At 41.5% G+C, this 8,868-nt stretch overlaps 1 long non-coding RNA gene across 1 annotated transcript; it reads left to right on the forward strand.

The window, feature by feature from the left end:
• The first annotated feature begins 584 nt into the window (after positions 1-584).
• On the forward strand, positions 585-8,313 carry Gm31516. Its single transcript, XR_382668.1, has 3 exons — positions 585-721; positions 4,465-4,573; positions 7,925-8,313. It is a non-coding gene; the product is annotated as a predicted gene, 31516 (long non-coding RNA).
• Positions 8,314-8,868: the final 555 nt, after the last annotated feature.

Here is an 8,868-nt window from a genome sequence, read left to right on the forward strand (position 1 = left end):
AGTTGAAGAGTAAAGGGTTTATTCAGCTTACACTTCCACATTTCTGTTCATCACCAAAGGAAGTCAGGACTGGAACTCAAGCAGGTCAGGCAGCAGGAGCTGATGCAGAGGCCATAAAGGTTTGTTACTTACTGGCTAGCTTCCCTTGATTTGCTCAGCTTGCTTTCTTATAGAACCTAGGACACCAGTCCAAGGATAGCACCACCCACAGTGGGCCCTCCTACCCTTGATCACTAATTGAGAAAATGCCTTACAGCTGGATCTCATGGAGGCATTTCCTCAAGGGAGACTGTTCCCAGTGATAACTCCAGTTTGTGTCAAGTTGACACACAAAACCAGCCAGTACATAGATGATTCTGCTCAAAGTCACTCAAGACAAAGAACTTAGTTACCACCACTGAGATCTATCTGATGTGGTAGGCTAACTCCAGAGGTGCTGAGTGGTGGGAGCATTTTTGAGATGCAGGGCCTGATATAAAGCAATTACATCATCAAGATGGTGTTCTGGGAGCTTCATTAGTGAGGTCATAATGAATTCTTGTGAATTCTTTCATAAGAATTTCTCATTCTTACAAAATGAGAAAGGCTGGCCTATGAATTTCTCAGGCTTTCTGTTTCACAACATGTTGACTTCTTTATGTTTCCATGTTGCAATGTCGTCTGTTATAAGGCCTTCCCCAGAGCCAACTGGACGCTGGTGCCATGCTCCTGGAGCCTACAGGTATGATCCAAACAAACCTCCTTTCAAGTACTGGTGTTTTTATTCATAGCAACAGATCAAAACAGATGGCCACTAGCAGTTGCAGTAATCTGTAATTAAAAGCTTTGTAATCTCAGTGACAAGAGAGTTCTTTTCCAATATTAGAGGGTCTAGCACTGACAACTGTTGGTGTGGCTCTGTTTGAGTCCATTCTAAACAATCATTGTTTTGGAGATGCTCCATACTCCAGGTGACAAGACTGGGACCATGTCTTTCTTTCCTTGTTAACAAGAAGAGAAACTGTGACCCAAGGGAGTGCATCATGTGTCCATCACAGCTAATGAGCACTGTCATGTATGACCCTTCTTATTACCCTTTCCTTGGTAGAGTTCATCAGTGTACACAACTGCATCTTCACATGATACGATAGTCCTTTCTCTTCACCATCTCACCCTCAAACTCAAGCCCTCTAGCTTTGTAACCCATCCCAAGTTACATGGCACACTGTAAACTAATCAAAATAGTAGCATGATGCCCCGATGAAGCATTCAGTTGGTCTAATGTGGAGCCTCCTCAGCTATGTGTTGTATATATTTCATAGGTGATTGTAATATATAAGTCGGTTAATATGGTTGTCTAAAGCTAAACTTGATGCTGTGAAGAATCTGTCTGCCCTCTACACAGAGGAAGAAAACTTTTAGGTTATCTTCCCTGGGGAATGTTAGATTTTTTTTTTAATTGGGATTTTAGTCATATGTAGCCCATCAACTAAGGACTTGTGAACTTGAGGAACAAGACGCTAATGGTGATGTTCTAGCCACTTGGCAGGAAAGAAAGCATTCAGAGGAGCCCTGGAACTTATGGTCTGTCACTCCTGAGACAAAAACTGCAGCAGTCCCCCATTGAGCCATTATGTGTGGCTTCTCCATGCTGTAGTTAACCTGGCCAAGGGGAGCTATGATATGGTTGTTCACTGAGTTTTAGAGAAAGGAGACGTGTCAGCATACAGATATACGTCCTTCACCAAAACAGCCGTTCCTTAAGGGTGAAGGAGCCTTCTGTTCTAGTGAGGTTTTAATACTGATTTTTTTTTTAATTTCACAGTATTGAATTGTCATTCCTTGGCTCTCAAAACCCAAATTGTATATTTTCTGCTGCATGAATCATGATAAACAACAGCTTTAGGAAGGCACTTTAGGCCAGTAATTATGCTGATGAAACAGAAAGACTGTATTCCGAGTGAGGTTAATTTTAGCAGAAGTCAGACAAAAATGTTGTCAACTAACAGCAACATGCTGGCAATACAGCAGGATCCCTGGCAGCAGTGGCTGGCTGGTGGAACTAAGCAGTTCTCAGGGTCACTGCAGAGGAACACTGTAGAGGAGCACAAGTAGAGTGCCTGGCACACCCAAGTCATTTTAAAGTTCGAAACAGACATATTGACTTGATTATGAAATAACCCTGAAAAAGCACAAATAGAACAGTATTGTGAGTTAATTGTGAGTTAGAAATATAACCAATGAAGAATAGTATCCATTTAAACCATCTCTGTCTCTGTGTTTGTCTGTCTGTCTGTCTGTCTGTCTGTCTGTCTGTCTGTCTGTCTGTCTGTCTTTGGGGTTGGAGAGACTTGAAAACCCATAGAATTGAGAACTGACTTACAATATTTCTTTCTTTAATGAATCAAACTATTTTATAAAGACTATAAAACCACCGAATGGACACCACCAATTCTGTAGAATTTTAAAAGTAGTTAAATGCCTTTAAGGAAAAAGCCTATGCTGAAATTTTACTCAGAATTATGTTTTGGCAGAAAGAAAATGCAATTCCTTTAAGAACTCAGTTGTATAGCCAGTTGTTGAAGTGTGCATGAGGCACTAATGCCTAAGGCACTGAGCTTGATGCCCAGAACTACAAAGAAAGAAAAGATGGCATGGGGATGCGCTTGAGGGGTACTGAATCTGCTGCTCGTATAGATGGTGTTGGAAGCAAGAACAGACTTTGGGGATTTTGCCCTGTCGCTCCTGGGGACTCTTATCAGAACTGTATTGTGGAGCTTCTAGAGTCTGAACACTATTTATTCAATCTCCCTCAGAGACATCCAGGAGATTTTATAAAAACCTATCTGTCTTCTAAATATAGCTTATAGAGTGCCTGGGATGTTTCCACTATTCAATAAAAATATGAATATGTGTCTAGTATAGAAATCATAAAAGCTATTAAGCAATTCTACAAAGCAAGCCTTGTCTGGGGGGACAAAGAGGCAGCTCCTCAGAAGAGAATAGCTTTGTACTGATTTTACTCAAGCATCCACTACCCTTATAGGTTTCTGCTTGCTTTCTGATGAATCCAGTCCTACTTCAGTATCTTTAGGCTGAAAGCATGTTGACAAGCTAACCCTCCGTGCACCATGCTGGCTGCTTGTCTGAGATAACCCATCATGCAACAGGCTGACTGCTTGTCTGTACATTCCAGATAGTTTGAAACTCCAAAGCCCAAGGAAGATGTAGGCTGCTCCTCTTACAGAGCTTCCATGGGAAGCTTGCTAAAAGGCTGAATGGGGAGCTAGACTTTTGAAAATGGTAGCTAGAAGGGGACAACTAGAAGTGATGAGTTTGGTCATGATGAGCTGGCTAGCTGGAGAGCAAAAACAAAAGCAGGGACCAGCTGTCTTGTGGACGAGATCTGGGTGTTCACATGGCCCTGTGTTTGGGAGTGTCATCTGCTTTAGATGAAACTCTGATATCCTCATTTTGGAATTCTTTTTTAAATAGCTTTTGAGAATTTCATACATCAGTGTTTTGTATACGACATTTCCACCCATTTCAGTACCTCCCAACTAACTCACAAATTCACAAAATTCTCACAAATTCACAAATTCTTTAATTATTTTTGACACACACACACACACACACACACACACACACACACACACACACACACACACACACACACACTGTTGAGTCCACTTACCATTTGGGATTTGATAACCTATGGGGTCTTGTGAAACTGATTCTCACTTGTAGCTATTCATATATAGGTTGGGTCTTGTGAAAATCTTCCGCCCATGTTGGCATGATGACTGTGTTTGACTGATGTTATCATTAGACAGGTCTTGTTTAGGCAACCACATCATTGAAATTGAAATGTGTGAAGCCTCCCTGTCACATCTAGAAACCACTATCTGCAGCAGACACTCTGGTCCTTCGGCTCTTGGATCTTTCCTCTGAGCAAGAATATCTGTATTTTGACTTTCTTTCAATCTTTACAATGTATGTAGCCAGTGGGGCAAAGGCATTCCAATTAGAGAAAACAGCAGGTGCTCAGGAGCTTGGAAAGAATTGAAAGGCAGCCAAGAAAGGGGAGACCAAAGATTGAGGAGTAGATTGGTGAGAGGTGAAATCAGAAAGACAGAGACTTTAGCACATGTGCCAGTAGCTCGCTAATGTTGCCATACACTCAGGTGATCCCTTTGACATAAGACCAGTCCATGGGCAGATTCTCTGGGGAGGGCTTTCTGATAATCATCAATGCACTAATGGCAAAGCCTTGGGTCAGGTCAAGAAGACTTATGAAGCAGTTGGAAGACCTCTAGCTCACTGTTGTCTTCCTGTTGATGCTGTCAGGAAACAGATTGCCCTAACAGTAGAGACATGGGACTAGTTCTGACATGACTCCAGGCTCATTATTAAAGGTTGAGGAAAGTGTGCTCATCAATAAAAGAGATCTACAAATAAAAGGAATCTGTTACTATTTCTACACAGATGCTTCAAAATAACGTCTCAAGTTTCATGATCTTCCTTTGAAGAAAACCTGGCATTTTCAGAGAGCATCTTACGTGAAGAGTCGATTTATAAAGCTTGACAGCTGCTGGTAGGTTGTGAATAGGAAATATCGCCATCAAGTGGTGAATATCTGAAATCGTTTGTGATGTTTTACAGTCTGAAAGGAAGCTTCAGAGCTTCTGGTTGCCATGTCAGGAACAGAAATCTAGTGGCGATTCCTATAAATTTAGGGGAAGGAGAATTAGTAGAAGTTTTATTTCCAACCTAGGAATCTAGGAGAAAAAACATAGAAGTAAGAAGGTCAAGTTGGTATCTGTTAAGTGCTTTCAAGATTGTATAAAATTCTGGGGACGGGGGTGAGGGGTATGGGGTGAGGGGTGAGGGGTGAGGGGTATGGGGTGAGGGGTGTGGGGTGAGGGGTGTGGGGTGTGGGGTGTGGGGTGAGGGGTGTGGGGTGTGGGGTGAGGGGTGTGGGGTGAGGGGTGTGGGGTGTGGGGTGAGGGGTGTGGGGTGAGGGGTGAGGGGTGAGGGGTGAGGGGTGAGGGGTGAGGGGTGGGGGTGGGGTGTGGGTGTAGGGGGTGTCTCACCAGTGAGGACATTAGGGTTGCCTTTCCTCCTGAACTCTCTGTTCTTAGGCAGCAGACACTGGGTGGTTGTTGGGAGGAGCGGGTAGAAGACAAGTCTCCTGGGTTGTTGCCCTTTGATCTGCCCTCCATACCTGCCAGATTGCCTTAAGGACATAGAGTTATGTTGCCGGTAGTTGTGTAGACTACCTGCTAATTTAAATGAATAATAAAAATGAAAACTTTCATTCAGTTTACATTTATTATTTTACTTAGTGCTCAAAACACATAAGTAGTTATACCTCTTTCTACCCTGGCGAAAGGTGAAGCTGGAGAAATTCTTTAGTTCACTAAGAATTGAGGTCTGAGCCCTCAATGAATGGGGCCCTGGAACTTACACATTAGTCGTCTTGAAGTTAGAGACCCTCCCTAGGACTACTGTGCTCCTTGCTAAGGGATCCCCTCTTCCTTTCTGCCATGGAACTGTATCAGAGCTGCAAACACAGTCAACATTCTGCCCTCTTCAGGTTGGCTTGTTCCCAGTGGCCCCATGCTTTTAGGAAGCAGATGGAGCCCATGCTAGCATCCTGCTGAGCTCAAAAGACACAGTAAAGTAATGTTCTCTCAGTCTTTCTTCATGACATTCTGTTAGACCGTTTGAAATATGATTAAAATCAGTCATCAAGAAGCAAAGACTAGTACAGCTTTGTTAAATGGATATGAGACTCATGGTTATGTTGAAATCAAGATTGGTTTCTGTGTTTTCCAAAAATTGTAGCCAGTTCTTTACAATGGGTTTTACTTTAAATACCAGATGGCTGCAAATAGCCAGCCAGATTTGCTCAGGCATAATGGATTTCTTGGCAATAACATGGGTATTTAGGGAAGTGTGTTAACTCTTCTCATCACTGGAGTGGAAGTTGATGCTTTCAATATGTTAAGTGTCACAATGGATCTCTAGAGTTTTCCCAGAGTTAATGATCATCAAGATAACTGAAAACTCCCCAAGTACATGTAAAAGAATCATTCAGTATAAAAGTTGCTTAATAGTTTATTATCCAGTAAGCTCAAATGATACATTAGGTTCAAAACATTGGGTCTAGGATATTAAACATTGAGTCTAGGATATTTAGCCTCTGAATTGGATTTAACTGTGATACTAAGTGGAAACCATAGTCTAGTCACCCTGGTATCCTTTCTGCAGCATGGAGGATGATTGTGTGGCCTCTGAATTTATGCATATGAGTTTCTTCTGCCCAGAAGGCCTTCAAAGTCCAGCTGGACAGTGTGTCCTCCTTGTTCTCCATGTTGATCTCAGCTCAGCAGTTGCATCCTCAGAAAACACCTTCTTTGTGGCTGGCTGTAACTCTCCATCTTTGACCCAGTTGACTCCTTTGACAGCATTTTTCACACCATCACATTCCTGTTGGTAGTCTATATATTTGCACTCCTTGCCTACAGCCCCTCTGTAAGAGCAGGATTGAGTCTGTTTGCCTTAGTGTCACATCCCCAGATCCTAACATGTGTGTTGAACCTGTCCTATGTGTACCATGCTAGTCTTTGGATAGCTATTCTTGAATGTCTCCCTATTACTCTATAGATAGATCACTGTGTCATGACATAATGGCAAAAGATTAAATACCACTGTACCTAGATTGTAATGACTGAAACTTAGGAAGACAGTAGGTACTTATTAAAAAAATTACTGACTAAAATCTTTGATATTGACAATAACCTAAAGTGTTAACTCGCTCTAGTAAAGAAAAACTCCTAAATTTTATCTTTCCAATTAATAATCCTCCCAATAATTGCAAATACATCATTTCCCAAACAGAAGTTTGACATGTGTGTTATAAAGCATTCCAACTAGTAATTGGGTGTGTAGGAGTGTGGGTTATTTTTTCTCCTTTGAAGGGAAAACTGACATCACAGTCTTACATGGAGATTTGATTTCATAAAGACGGTTGCAGATTCTCAGACTTGCTTAAGAGGGAAGAGTGTAGACAGATTGTTCAGAGGCAAGCTTAATCCACAAAGGCTTTGAGAAGCCATACTGAAGGACTTGACTGAGTCAGTGATAGCAGCAATAATAAAAAGAAAAATAGCCCGCAAACACCAGGGAGCAGAGAACCGCATTGTGGCTTTTGTAAGACCTGGACCTGAAAATTCTTCATTGTCCAATTATTTCTAAAAGATGTATGCTGGGCTGCCTCTTATGTACCTTTAACTAGATTGTTGGAAATGGGAAAGTAAATCCAGCATGCTGTTATAATTAGAATAAAAGAGACAAGTATGACAGTACAGGTCTTTTGAAGGATCTAGATAAACACTGAATTCTGTAAGACTCAGACTGAAAGTCTGAGATACTGTACTTGTCTGGACATTTAACTATTTATTAAGTATTAAGTAGGAGAAAGTTCACGAGATTGCAGAAGGAAGAAGCTCACAGCTCCGACAGTACTAAGTGCTGACTGTCTCTAAGCATTTGCTCATGTGGATGATGCCAATAGTACATAAAATATTATGAAAGATAGAAAAATAAAAAAATTAAGTAGCCCAAATTTATCTCATTTTTTTTCTATTTGAGACTAATAAAGAGAGCTCCCATTCTAAACTAGTAAGTTTGCTGGACTTGGAGAAGGTGACATCTACATATAAATAAAAGCTCATTTATTTGAGTTATGTTGTATGCCTGATTATCTTCACTTGTCTTTAATCTTCAGACTGCTTCGTTGTGCACCAATGCTTCTCTAGTGACTTGTTACAAATGCTTCTGAGAAGTTAGGCAGAATCCTTGCTACACTTAAGCTCCTGTAGTTTAGTTGTACCACAGGTTTTCCACTCTTGTGGACTCATGGATCCCATCTCCTTTCTAGACAATGCACAGTTCCTTGGTGAAACTGCTTCTGGGTGTGACTGCAACCTGTCTTGTTGCCTGCCTGTAACATTCTGATGGATATGAGCATATGACTCAAGCTGATCTGGTTCTATCTCACTCAAAAAATTTTCAGGAGAAATAAGAGTGACCTTTGCTCCTGCTCCCTGGACTTGGAGCTATGAGCATACTAGGGAAATGTAGGCACCATGAAGAATGATCTGGCTGGAATAAAGCAACATACAAGAGGCAGCCCAGCTATCAGCCCAAGAGAGGCCTGAGAACCCTGTCTGAGCACAAGAATCTGACCTGCCACTGACCTGAGTGTAGATTCATCCATCTCTGAGACTCGATGTTTCATTAACACTTGAGGGAATGAATAAATTAACAAATCAAGGTAAGTGTGTGTACTTTAAGTTAGCTATTCAACTGGAAGCACTGGTCCTGTTTCTCCAATTATGTTCTTTGTAGGTTTTTTGATATTAAGTTCTTTGTCCTTTTGAGATATAAGATAGTAATTTTAATGTATGTATTTGGAGTGTATCAAGAAATAATGGCTGTCACAGTACTCAAACACCAAGTGAATTAGCCCAACATGTGTGTTCCTCTAGTAGAAACTGAGTATTTACAGTGTCCCTTGTGTTCTAGGGGGACCAGAATCAGAATCAGTATGAGAGCACTGTGGCTCTGTGCTCACTAAATTCTGAATTCATTTCCAATTAGGAGTTAATCATAGAAAAAGAAGCTTGCAGGAGGGAGGTTTTTATTGGACAGGGCTGGAAGCAGATATTAATTTCTTCCTATTTCTCTTCTACTGCTAAACTCACCATGTGGCCAACTCACAGCACGTGAGGCTGGAAATACAACATAGCTGTGTGCCCAGGAGGAAGGAGCTGGCAACAGATTAGCTGGTCCTGCCCACATTTGGCAAAATTAACTTTCAAG

The sequence above is a fragment of the Mus musculus genome, chromosome 13 (assembly GCF_000001635.26).
Source record: "Mus musculus strain C57BL/6J chromosome 13, GRCm38.p6 C57BL/6J".
Taxonomy (NCBI): Eukaryota; Metazoa; Chordata; class Mammalia; order Rodentia; family Muridae; genus Mus; species Mus musculus.